This window comes from Blennius ocellaris (genome assembly GCF_963422515.1).
Source record: "Blennius ocellaris genome assembly, chromosome: 15".
Lineage (NCBI taxonomy): Eukaryota > Metazoa > Chordata > Actinopteri > Blenniiformes > Blenniidae > Blennius > Blennius ocellaris.
This window is the reverse complement of record NC_137664.1, coordinates 19,972,691-19,986,604: the sequence shown is the minus strand read 5'-3', so window position 1 is coordinate 19,986,604 and position 13,914 is coordinate 19,972,691. Positions and strand designations below refer to the sequence as shown.

Below are 13,914 nucleotides of genomic sequence, written 5' to 3'. Positions count from 1 at the left end.
CGTTAAATTAGACCACCGTCGTATAAATATCACATTAAGGATTATTAATGCTTCATTTTCACATTCTGGCAGCCGAGCGCATGACACTGTCGTTAACGTTGGTCTGCTTCTTTCCACTAAAAGCTCATAAAACTTTTCCATTGTTTATTTGAATGTGGCAGAAAATAAACTCTGTGGAGTGGAGAAAAAAAAAAAAAAAAAGTTCCATATTTTATTCATTCATTTTGAGCCCTGAACAAAGTAACTGGAGCTCAGAAAACTTGGAAACTATAGATCAGCAGTGGCCACATGCAGCCCACATTAATCTTGAGTGGGTCGGAATGGTAAAATAGTTCCATAATAACTGTTAAACTTAAAGTAATTTTGTCGTGTGGTTATCGGAGCTTCGCATGGAGAACGCGATCTTCAGTCTGAACGCAGCCAAAGCTTATTAATAAACCTGTTTGTTTAACTTTAAACATAAAGGTACAAATGTTGGTCTGTGCGTCGGTGAATAAAACCTCAAAACACTGCAGAAACACTAATGTTGGTGTTTCTTTAATGACACTTGGTGACAGTTTGAGACGCTCAAAGCGGTATTGACGAGGCTGTTTGATCAGAAACCCACTCCGAGAGGAGGTTTTTTTTGTGTGTTTTTTTTTTTTAAGAAGGCAGTCGCGAATGACCTACTTTGTCCTCCTGGTTTGGAGAACACATTGGCCTCTTTCAGCAGACGATGACACATGTTCGTCTCACCTTCAATGTATATTTTGACTGAATGTGCAAAAACGACCCGCGTCTGCAAACAGCAGGTGGAAAGAAAAAAAAAGAAAGAAAGAAACATTCAAGTTTGAGTTTTTGTTTGGTGGAAATGTACGTTATCAAAAAACAAAAAAACTCATACCAGTATTCATCAATCGCCACATGATTACTAAATTTACACAACATCGTGTTTAAGTGAAAAGATTCCTCGTGTTCTGGAGGTCTGTTGACGCAACAATGGTGCTCGGATTTACTGGGAACGCAACTTTTTGAAAATGTTCTGAATCCGTCTCCTTGGGGAAAAACACACAGAGTTGAATTCTGATCCCAAAATAGTTACAGAGGGGCTGAAATTGGTAAGATTGCGCCGCTGACTCGTTCCACAGAAACTACAACTTCGTTTGTGTGCCTTCCAGAAGTGTGCAGGTTTATTTTGAACAATTTGCAAACATCAGGCAGACAAAACATTGTGTGTCAGGAAACATCGTACGTCAGGATGCTGGACAAGTTGTGTCTACAACACAACTTTTCAAAAGCATTCTGATTTTGTTTCTGTGTAAACGAGGGGAAGCATAACTTTTTGAAAACGTGTGTGGTTTCATTAAAAAAAACAAAAAAACAACAGCACCCGCTAGTGGTGTGAGATTGTCACAACATCATTTTCAGTGTTTCTGCCTATTCTGTGTGAACCGACCGACATTGTTTTTAAATTGTTGCTGTGTAAACATGAAACTTTTCTGAAACAAAAATGCAAAAAAACCCCCACATTTTCTTTGAAAGAGCTCAACATCTCTGAGGAAAAGAAAACAAAGCAGCTTTAAACCTGTGAATCTCGGGATTATTGTGGCTTCTGGCCAAACAAAGCTCAGTTTTAAACGTCTTTATCTGATGTTATAGCAACAGTGTCAACAAATAATAGAATAAATGCAGGTAATTAAAGGGACGAAGGGGGGAAAGGTGAAAAGACCAAACAGCCCTCCTCCTCCCCCTTCTGGGGTGAGTTATGTGGCCGCCGCAGCGAGCTGGAGGTCACGGAGATAATGGTTTTGTCGGGGCTTGTCCCGGCTCGGCTTTCGGCTCTCAGATCTCCTCGGGGCGATCGGCTCCGCTCCGTCACCTGAGAGCGGGAGTCGGCGTGGAAACGGGCCGTCGGCGGGTCTCCGACAGCCGAGCCGGTCGTTGAGTTAAACGCCGGTCCCCACCGTCTGCCTCCAATTCCCCCTGAATTCCTCAGTTTAATACCTGAAATAGCAGACGTGGGATGTGGACGGTCGGTGTGAGAAGAAGTAGTAGCGTTTCCCGCGTTGAAGCGGCTCACATGCACGGGTGGTTATCCCCGCAGCACACGGCAGCTCCGTGGGCGGGATGGAGTCTGAGAAACATCGCCATGGAAATGGTGGCGGGCTTGAACGGGATCAGTGGATCTGTCGCACCAAACCGACAGCGCACGTCTGAACGGAGTGGGAAAAAAAAACAGGTTTTTCGTTGAATTAGCCTTTTTAAAAGCACTTCATTTGATTTAATACGTGATTCGAGGATGGAGTGATGATGGAGGGGCGGTGGCGACGCCATGCCCCAGAAACCTTTATTTTCCTCCCTGGCAGCGCTTCCCCAGCAGTGTTGGCTGATTCCTCATGGTATGATAATTAAATCATTCCAACCAGGACCCTCGGGTGGGACGACTAATGACTCTGAAATGATTCGTTGTTTTAAATCTCTTGTTAATGCGGAGCAGCCATGTTTCCCGTTCCAAGCGGCCTCTCGCACGCACAGCCCGCCGCCGCCATGAGCCCGCCCTCACTTTATAGGTGTGCAACGTCTCTTAAAAGTCCACAACCGACCGCGGTTTTATAACCGACGGGACTGCCAAGAAAACGGCCAGAGAAAACGCTTAACTCTGAGGCAGACGCAGTGCCGAAATAACTACGAGTTACTGCTTCAGAAAGTAGTGAGATGCTTTAACGATCCTGTTGATTTTGGTTATTTATTATAACAGAGCGAGAACGCGCACGCCTTCGCCAACGCCACATATCCATGCTAACTCGCCTGTCAGGTAGCAACATCATGAGCGAAGGCACACCGATAAACCACACCCGAGTCAATGCCAGCTCTCGAGCGTCTCCATGGCAACGGACGCTGATCTCCTTTAATCTCCTCCATGAGGTGTCTCTTCCATCCGCTTTAGATGGGATATTTTCTTTCTCCGTTTTTTGGGATTTAATCTGAAACATTCGATTGTTAACAGCCTCAAATCTAATCGATTAGTCTTTGGATGATGACGAATCATCCCTGAAGAGTTCATGCAATTAGTTTTTGGCAAAAGTTGGTGAAATACATGCATTAAAAACAATAAATAAAGGAATACAAATAATAAAAACAAAAAAGGGTGCATTTTTGCTTGAAATGTTGTTGTGCAGATGGGGCCTTAAATTTACTAGACTTTAAAACCCAAAAAGATGTTGGGTTCAGTGTTAGGAAGTGAAGTGTTTGGTGAAACAGTAACAAATCAACCGTCGGCGAAACCTGATGAGTGAATCAAATGAAGCGGTGCTGAGGAATCAGCGAATGAGTCACAACTACAGTAAAAACATGTATTCACACATTATTACGACATTGGCCAGAATATTTATAACAACTGGATTGCTTTAAAAAGATTTTAGTTTCTATTTTTGGACATTTTATTTTACTCGGAACAATAAGACAAGATTTAAAAAAGAATTATTATTTACTCGTATCTTAGTATTTGATACAAAAAGCTTATTTTCCCCCCAATATAAAGTGATTATGGGAGATAAATGAATCAAATACATTTCAGGATTTCACAATTCATGGAAATATGTTTACATAAGTTCAGTTTTAAAACTTCACATACCAAAAAAAGTATGTTTCATTTGAGAAGTAAATGTTAGTTATATGTATCCAGTTACTTTTCATAAAGAACAAGTGAATATAGTTGTTTTGGGAAAAAATGTATAGTTCAATTAATACAGAACACAATCTGTGTTTTAATTTAAATGTATCTGTTATATTCCTATATATTCTTATATTTTTAAACAACCTTATACATTTTGAAAAGTTGTGTAATAGAACAATACTAGGGAAAAAAACAAACACATAATAATCTTTATAAATTGTTACAAAGATAATTCATATATCAAACGATATGGACCGATGTTTCAAGTGAAAACGCACCATTTTTTCAGTTTTCCCATCAGAGAGGTTTTATGTTTACACGACGGTCCAGGTCTGCATGCGCTGTAGCTGCAGTTCAGAAAAGTAGCGTTTTCCCCCTGTTGCCATGGTGATTGATTTGGAGCATTTTCCGAAAGTTCCACATATTAGCCTTTTCCAAAAACACCCCAATAAAATGATGATGAGAGTAAGTTTTTCACTTGAAAACATTATCATGTAAACGGGACCAAAGCATATTTGAAGAATTAAAATGTTCTGAAATGTTTTTGAAAATCTTCTCCGAGCAACTGACACATCTGCAGTGAGTTAAATCCATGGCATGAGCCTCTTCTCAACATGTGGCTGAAAAAAATGTCTTTGTGGGAAAATAAAGAACAGTAGATGAACGACTTTGGACTCAAATCTGATCAGTAACCTTTTAATCTTCTATATTGGATTTGTAATGGAGACCACTGTCCCCTTGTAGATTACAAAAACATTTCTGACTCATTATTGCGTATTAATCAGACCGTCCATCAGGCTCCATCCTCAACTATCTGGTTTGTGTCCATTTTTTTAATACGTGCAATCTTTGAGTGGATCAGCTCCTCGCCGTGCAGCAGACTGCAGGAAACGACGGCTGGATAACAAGCGCGCGGCTGTTTTGCACTGGAGCTCACTAATTTCTACTTCTGGCCATGTGTGAACTCATTATTACACACTGTTATTTTAATTACAGTGCAATTCAGTTACCTTGCTTAAAGGGACGGCTCGGCCACACATTAACCCCACGAACAGCACGGCGCTCTGCTCTGCGCCACAGTCCTCGTTGGAAACGTGATGTTTTAGGTATCTTGAATGCTTTATGAGCCGCAAGGGGAATTTTCACTCTCATGCATTGTTAAAACAGAACAAAAATAAATTACAAAATAGCTTTGTTTCTGGTGTGCTTTGGAGGAGTCGACCCTTTCAGGAAAAAGGCCTTGGACGTTTTTTTGGCAGACGCAGCGCTGCCAATAGAGCTGCGTTTTCCTCAGCGACACTCTGGCCTTGATGCTTTCAGTCCCTTAATGGCGCCCAGGAGGGGACGTTTCCGCTCTGACTGGACGACTCCATCAGGCTGCGACTTGTTGTTGCTGTTGCATGTTTTGGAGTCCACATGGCCAGTTTTACGACAAGGTTTCATGTGAAAACGGCTCTTTAAAAAAAAAACAAATGTTGTTTCAAAAAAGGTTTTACGTTTGCACTGCGACGTTTTAAAAATGATGTCCGTTTCCACCGAAAAGGCAGACATTTTGAAACTGATGCAGTTAGCGTGTCGGGCCAGGCCAGACGCCCAAGTTGGATTGTTACTATGGTGACCCTCAACAATAAAACCACCAAGTCCCAGGAGAATATGGACGGGAAGTCATGACACTCTTGAGGAAACATTATTGTTATTGCCTATATACTGAGCATGTGCAGAAGAACTATTTACGACAGTCGTGGTACGCATGTACAGCAGCAGCATTTCTGAGTACCAACATTTACAAAAAGTTTGTGTTACCTCGTTTCCTCGGAGCGTTATTTAAAAGTTGCCCTTTCAATGGTTTTGGACACCCAAAACACAAAGAAAGCGTTATTATTGTCCTTCTACTCGCTCATCTGCCGAAGAACTATTTACTACGGCCGTGGTGAGCAGCGTTTCAGGATAGTTGCATTTTTCCAATCATTTTTCCTAAAAGTTGTGTTTTCAGTGGCTCCCAGCACCATTGTGGTGTAAACAGACACTCAAAACACAAGGAGACTTTTCAGTTTTCACTTGAAAGTGTTGTCGTGTAAACAGGCTCCTCCAGGTGTTTACTTTCCTGACTAATTTAGAGCTTCAAGTCATTAACTTTGCCACAGAGCCATGAAATCCCCTGCGAGGCAGATTCGACGATAAACAAGCCAAGAGTCGGTGGGTAATCTTCTCTGATACAGTGACAGGACAAACACAGGATGTTTGATAATCCATCCTGATCCACAGAAAATAAAACATTGCGGCTTCCTGTCTGATTCTACATTTTCAATGGGATTATCGAAGTCGCAACTGAAACAGCCGAACGTCCCAGTTGGCAAACCGGACTAATCCAAACGACACAAGCTGTGAATGTAAGTCGTCACATGTCGTCCCAAAAAATAAAAAACAGAACTCTTCAGTTTTCATCTTGTTCAAGGCTTCTCTCATTCACTTGATCCTCCACCGTCTGTATTTTCTCTTTGTCAGCTTCTTACGACACACTCAGATGAAAAAGCTTCAGAGTACGCCTGGACTGAGCAAGGACAAGAGAGACGGAAGCTCGGCGCAATCGCAGCAATGAGAGCCGCGACCGCGGTGGAGCGTCGACATGAATGGCAGTGTGACGCTTCGATTAGTTACCAACTCACTTATTTTCACTCAAGGCTGTGGTGAAAACACGCTGCGCTACATTTACCTCCAGCCAGATGCAGGCGACTGATTGAACTGTGAGTTTATGAAGGGTTAACATTGATTGCGGGGGACGGTAGTGAACAGAACTGAGACCACAGAGGACCGTGACTGCTAGCTACGGTGTCGCTGGGAATGTAGCATTAGCATCGAATTCCCACTTTGTGAAAACAAACCTCCATGTGTGACCTTTCTGAAGAATTGATCACAAAATCAACTCTTTCGTATTCTTGGAGGCGACAAAATTAAAACAAAGCAACATGGTTTCTGAGAGTTTGTTTAGCATTTAACATTTAGCATTGCTTTTTGTTTTTTGTTTGGAGTCAAAACAACAATGTTGTTGTGTTTTGAGGTTGTTATTTTTTCACATAACAATGGTGCTCAGAGTCATTAAAAACACAACTTTTTGAAACCAGCTACAAGGGTGCAACTTTTTGAAAATGCTTTGACTCCGCCCCTGTGGAAATGTTACTGCGCATGAGAACCACAGTAATAGTTCTCCTTCACGTGCAGGAGATGGACAATTACATCCAATTACAATGTCCAATGAGATGGACATTGTTTTCAAAATGTGGCAAGGGAATTACTAAACTTTTTCAGAAACAAAAAAACTAATTATTTTTTCATTTCAAATTTTATTGTGTAAACAGGCTTTTTCAAGCTTGTTTTTTAAAGAAGTTATTCAAAGTTTTCAGAATGTATTGTTGTGTTTTTGCAGTAAAACTGTTTTTTTTTTTTTAATACTCTGATTTTATTGGTCCGTCCCATTAGAGATAATATTGGTCTGTATGTGGCTCCTGAACTAAATGAGTTTGTATCACTTCTGACGTCAACTCTGCTGAATTCCACAGTTCTTAATATTCCTCTCAGAAAGGGTTACAAGCTCTCCTCATTAAACTCTCGGCCTCACTGCTCCCAATAACCGTACATGAATAGAGCATTCCTGTTAATATGATAGTTGATGTTAGTTGAATCTATTTCTGAAGAAAGTGAACGCAGGTAGATCGGGACGGTTTCTCCCGGGACGTCCTGTCATTTCAATGTGCCCCGGCCCCTCCGTTCCAAGAGCTCCACCTCCTCCTATTTCTTAAAACAGTGGCCCTTCAGCTTGACCTTTAACTCACAGAGGTTAAGAAGTTGGCCCCGACACCTGGGTTGGATGATAGATGTGCATGTCAGGACCAAGCAGGCACAACACTCGTTTCCTGCTTTCAGGGTCCTGTCACACAAGCTGCAGCTCTGCGTTCTGCACAAGGTTGGCGAGAGACTTCGTCCTTTCAGCTCGACTCGTGTTCAAGTCAGTGGGATGTTGTTTGTTTTGAAAGGCTTTAGCTCTTGATATTCATCATCGGAATAAAATAGTTGCAGATAAATGGGCTGGAATTAAAGTGGTCATTCCGATAAGTTAAGTCAGTGGTGTGCAAATTTTGTTGTGTTGTAAAAATGATGTCTGGAAATCTCTGATCTCAGAGGTTGTGACTCTGGAAAAACTTGGAGATTGCATTAACGGAAGGGTTAATTCTTTTCTGCAGGAATGGAGGAAGCCACTGGAACTTTTGGGACTCGATTATAACCTGGATTTAAATTCATTACTTAATTTAATTTAATGTAATTTAATTTGATTAAACTGTTTTTGATGCCACATACTTTATTATAAGGACCAGCCTTGCAGCTCAATCATTGTTGTTCTAGTTTGTTTATTGTGTAATATTTATGTATTTGTTTATGTGAAAAAACTAAAATTGTAATAAACAGAATTTACAAAAAACAAACAAACAAATAAACAATGTCTGTTTACACTGAAATGACAAAAAAACAAGTCCCAGGAGAATATGGACTGGGAGTCGATGCACTCTGGAGGAAATATTGTTGTTATTGTCCATCTTCTCGCATGTCTGCGTAAGAACTTTTTACTAAAGTTTGATTTTGCTCTGTCTACACGGAGAAAGAGCTGTTTCAAAAAGTTCAATTTCCCCTCCTATTTCCACGGAGACGGAGCCAGAGCGTTTTGAAAAAGTTGGGTTTTCTTCCCCCTTTTCCATGGAGATGCAATATTTTCAAAAAGTTTTCCTCCGTTCCCACGGAGACAGAGTTGGAGCATTTTTTAAAGGTTCGACCGAGTAGGCTGTTTTCAAAACTTGCGTTCCGACTCTGACCCCCCCGAGCATCGTTGTCATGGACTCATGACTCAAAACGCAACAAAGGTTTCCTGTTGTCACTCCTGTTGTTATGTAAACGGGGAAAGGATCAGAAACAAACACCTGCGGTCAGATTGAGCCAGTCGTTGGCGAGAAGGTAACAGAGGAACGTGCGCCGGCCATCAAATCAAAAAGCTCATTACTGTAAATCATGCAACACACGAGGAGCTGGTTGATACCATGAATGAAAACGAAGTCTTGTGACATTAATAGCTGCCAATTAGACACAAAAATCCTTTGTACTTGTGACATAAGTGGCGTGTCTACTTTTTGAAAAATAAGTCGGGATCAAAGAAAAAAATCACTCCTATTATTCCTCCCTTTCTCCAGTTGTTTTTTTTTCCTTTTCCCCCTTGACTCATTTTACGAGATTACGCTGCGTTTTATCTTTTGTACTTTCCAAGGAATGAGTCCTCTGGTTCAGGCCTGGTTTTTTTGTTGGTTTTTTTCCCTAAAATGAGCGTCGTTATCTTGAAACCGGCCAGGCCGCCGGCTCACGGGGACAGAACAGCGAGCTCTCGTTCATCCGTCGTTGATATGCTCAGTATTAGATTCGCTTTGTTATTTCTTTCATATCTGGCATTGGATCGGAGTCAGCACAATCAAACAAAACCACCAGATAAAAGCTGTACGCCACTTCATAAAAGTAAGATATTTCATAATGCCAAAGGGGAAATTTTGTGTGTGTGTGTGTGTGTGTGTTGTTTATGAATCCTTGTAGCTACAACAAAAGTATCTCCCTTCTTTGACATATCTTGTAAAATCAAGCAAAAACACAGAGCAGGGATGACACGCATGTCTCGTTTGGGGGGGAAAATTGATCTGCGAAGTTTCAAACCCAGAACACGTTTGAGGTCCGCAGACAGTGGAGTGTGACTGCTCCAGCCCGGGAGGACATTTTGCCCCAGCTGTGTGGCACATTTACTTTGGGGGCGCTCCAGGAGACAGCAGGGCTCCTTGGCATGGCCGGCCATGTTGGACGGGATGAGAGTCGAGGTCGAGGCGGCGGCAGACTTTGGTCCAACACTTGGGGAAATGTCTGCTGACTGGGAGCAGCTCTGACAAACACTGCTGCAGAAAATATTGTTGTTGTTTTTTTAAGGCCTTGTTCATGTGACATCATTTCAGTTTTTGTTTCAGAAAAGTTTTGCATTTTACATTGGCAACGATGTCCATTTACATGAAAATGGAACACATTTAAAACGGTCTGGTGAGCATGTCGGGCCAGTAGTGGGTGCTGTTGTTTGTTTTTGTAATGAAACCAAACAGAGAAGAACATGCTTTAAACTTACAATGAGTTTTATATGTGGATTGTTATTACGGTGACTGTCAACTATAAAACCATCAAGTCCCAGGAGAACATGGACCGGGAGAGATGACACTGTGAAGGCTGACGTTGGTGTTGTGCATGTAGATTAGAGCTATTTACTGTGGCCGTGGTGCGCATGCACAGTAGCATTGTTTACAAAAAGTTTAGCTTTCGGGAGTCAAGGGTGTTTTACAAGTTACATCTCGGGAGCCGTTTTTACACCGTTCTCAGGGGCTCTGTGTAATTGGACGCAAAGTCGGACATCGACGCGTTGGTGGCAGAATGAAGGCGGCAGGCCGAAACGCCTCTCAGAAGCTGAAACCAACATCTCAAGTTTGATTTCTGTCACTGAAAGAAAACACGTTGTACAGCATCACGATTGACATCTTGCTAACTTTAACTCAGTAATCTTTTCTTTTCCACTGTTATCTGATCTGTCGCTCTTTCTTTCTTTTTTTTTTTTACTGTAAATGTCAGTGAAAATTGATGATAGACGGGAATTTAGGGCCATGCAGTTATGTAGAGGTTATAGCACCCTTCATGTTCTGTCTATGTATGAATGGGTTTTTTCCCCCGGTTCCCTCCCACGGCCTAAAAACGTTTGAGGGTGATTGATGCCCCTTGAATCGTCTGGTCATGTGAACGTGAGTGTGTCTGTCTCTCTGACGCTGGGTACTCTGCACATGGCAGCGGTGACTTATTTCATTATATGTCAATTATCACCAACAAAAAGACCTGAACCTGAACCTGAAAATGACATGTGTCATACAGAATTCGGACCCCATGGAATTGTAGCCCACGGCTCACCTCTCAAGTTGAAAAATGACCCGCCCCATAGAATTTTGACACCTAATATGAAACTTTAACTTTTACTAATAAGAATGTTCTAATGCAGATGTTTAATATGAATATTACTTGTTACATGTCATAAGACACTGCTTTTGTGTATTATTTGATCCTTCCTTTCATATATATACAATTTCAAAATAAGGCACTACTAAATTCTATCACATACACAGAAATTAACAAGTCTACGTATATAAAATAAAAATTTAAACTTTAAAAAAAAATTTAATTCTTAAAATTACATTTCAAGACTTAAACAATGCCAAAGGTGTATTACTTAGATTACATGTGTGAAAGGTACTTTAAAAATATAATTTTTATGCATTAAGGTGTTGAGGCAGGTCAGTTTTCCGTTGGGTGGGTCAGAATTCTTTAATAGAAAAGTGATCCGCGGGTCATGTAACGCAGCCGGTTGTCCTTCGCTCCCACGATCGGAGATTTGTTCCTGAAACACGTGGAAGTGTCCTTGGAGAAGACACCGATCCACCAGTGGCTACGATTGATGTGTGAGGTTGCCTGGCAACTGTCCCCATTGACATGTGGATGAGGCAAACAGTGCTGAAGTTGCTAAAAGTGGCAACAAAGAGGTTTCTTCAAGTCCTTTTCCCATTTTCTGCTCGACTATTTTTATTTTATTTTTTGAAGACTTGGTGTGGGAGACGGTGACCTGATCCATTGATAAAGAGACACCACAATTACTTTGACTCGCATGCTCTACTTTATATGGACATTACCGGTACTTTTCAGATTATATCTGTCCATATCAATGTGTGTGTGCTCGCTATTGTTATTGTTTATAGCAGGGTTGTCAAAATGAACGTGTTGACGCGACTTGATCCTTCATCGTGATTCATTTAATAAAAAATGTTTTAATACAAGTGACCCATTCGCAGCGCAGAGGATCTCAAAATCCCTGAAACGTATCTGACAACACACTTCAGGCAGTTTGTCCAAGTGGACTCACCGTAGCCAAACAGAAATGAGCCGCTCATCCAGTAGTGAGAGTCAGAAGAACCGTCTTGACACTCTGCAGGAAGGAGTTTTGTTTTCACCGAAGCACTTCCAGCTTAAAATACCACATTAACTTGAAGCGTATGTTAGTCTGGGATTCTGCTGACTGTTCTCAGTTGCAGCAACATTATAAATAGTTTGTCTTCGTAGCTGCTGGAAAAGGAGTAACGGGAACAAAACAATGCAAAAATGAATATGTTTAATATAGATTAAAAATGAATGATATTATATTTAACCATTCTTGTATGTTTGTTCTGGAGTGGTTCCTGTGCGATGCACTTCATCACCTTCACCGTGTACTAAAATATATTTCCCTAAGTCTTCTCTCTTGACTCAAACATCCACAGACAGAGTCTGAGGACAATCTACAACACGAGCAATACAAAGTAATGTTCATCCAAAAACATTCATGTGAGGTTTATTGATGGCCCCAAATTACCAGTAGGGCATTACAACGAGATTGCAGGAAAGAGGACAATCAATAAAAAACACATTTCAACACAATATTGGTGTGAAGCTCTTCTCTGTGTGTGGTTCTGCTCTCTGAGTTACAAATGAAGCCTCGACAAGCAGGCTGCATGTGAAGCGGGAGTGTAAAACAGGAGCCATTGTAACTTTGATCTTGTGTGTGAGGGCGGACTCGGCCCACAGTCAGCTGCTGTCTGGCAAGATGTTGTTAAAAAAAAAAAGAACCATTTTACTATTATATCTGTGGATTTATCATATCCAGCTTTTCTTCTGCCCCTCTCTTTCCCTCCTCACATTCACCCTCATCTTTCAAATATTTTTCTTGGCTGGCTCGTGATACAGTTTTTTTCTTTCACCCTCTCCACCTCCGACAGTCGACTGATGTTTATTAGAATCAAACGTGGAAAAGTTGAATGCATTTGCTCGCTGTTGCAGTGTGCCGTCAATGCTTGTGCCTGGTTGTTTGTTTCAATGGGGGAGTTCACAACAAATGCACTTCTGGTTTTGGGTTGGTTTTGTGGGAATGAAGCTTGTATATTTATCTATTCGATTGCAATGGAGGCGCATAAAACGTGTCTTCTAATAGAACTGTCACTGCTGAGGAAAAGCCTATCGCCAACAAAAACAGCAGCGTCTCTGCTGGAAGGTAACCGACCTGTTCCTCCTTCTCAAATCTGTTAGAAACACACACAATCATGAAATACGCTTGGGGTTAAATAAACGATCAATTCCTACCTTTCTTTTGCACTAACTTGTTCACAAAATACCACAAAAATAAGCAAAATCACATTTTAATAAAGGCCATGGAGCTCAATGAAATGTGTGTATTATGGATGGGACCCTCGCTGATGATGAGCAGAAGAGACACACATTGGGCAGGTTGCCTGTCAATCAGACAGAAGTATGATTCCCACCTCCAAATGCCAACGTGTTTTTGGGCAAGACACTGAACCCCAAACTTGGCGCGTGAATGGTTGGATGTGATTAACGACGTAAAGCACTTTGGGGCTGCTCATTGCAGTTGAAAAGCACTACATAAGTGAGTGAGCGTCTCAATAAGTTCGACCTTTGAAGCGGTTGAGGAAAAAGTTGCTTTTTCAGAGGCTCTGAGCACCGTTGTTGTGTTGGCAGACACCCAAAACACAACGCAAGCCCCAAACCTGCTATCAACCCTGGGATTTTCTCGATATGAGGCACCATGACTAAGAAATGTTCATCACAAACTGCATGAATATGCAGCCTTATATGTGGCGTGTATTGTGTGTACTGTGTGAAAAACACATGGAGTGTAAATAATCAAACGTGGCTCACTTGAAAGGAAAATGGATGCGACAACTGGTGGCTGCTGATCATTAGGAGCACTTATCTAGACAATTCTTTTTATCTTCATAAAAAATATTAAAATGTCATTGCAGTAGAAGAGATTTCGTTTTTTTTGCACTTGTTTTACGAGAATGACTCAATAATGGGTTTAGATGTCAGATATAAAATGGGCTGAGTTGGAAGATGTAGTGCAGGCAGTTTTGACAGGTTATTGTTAAATCCTCTCAGTGCAGAAAGAAATACAACTTTACAACTTTAAATACAAAAGACAAAAGAAATACAACTTGAGGATTTGCATTAAAAAGATGTGAACTTGCCAAAATTACACACACAAAAAAATCTTTAACTTAAACAAGCAGAATTCATTTCTGACAACAAAAAAACTATTCTATCATAAA

General features: G+C 41.1%; 1 protein-coding gene across 1 annotated transcript in view; it reads left to right on the top strand.

Annotated features, from left to right (window-relative positions):
- The window catches only part of npr2 (natriuretic peptide receptor 2), an 82,623-nt gene that overhangs the window by 2,622 nt on the left and 66,087 nt on the right, over positions 1-13,914 (top strand). The window lies entirely within an intron of this gene.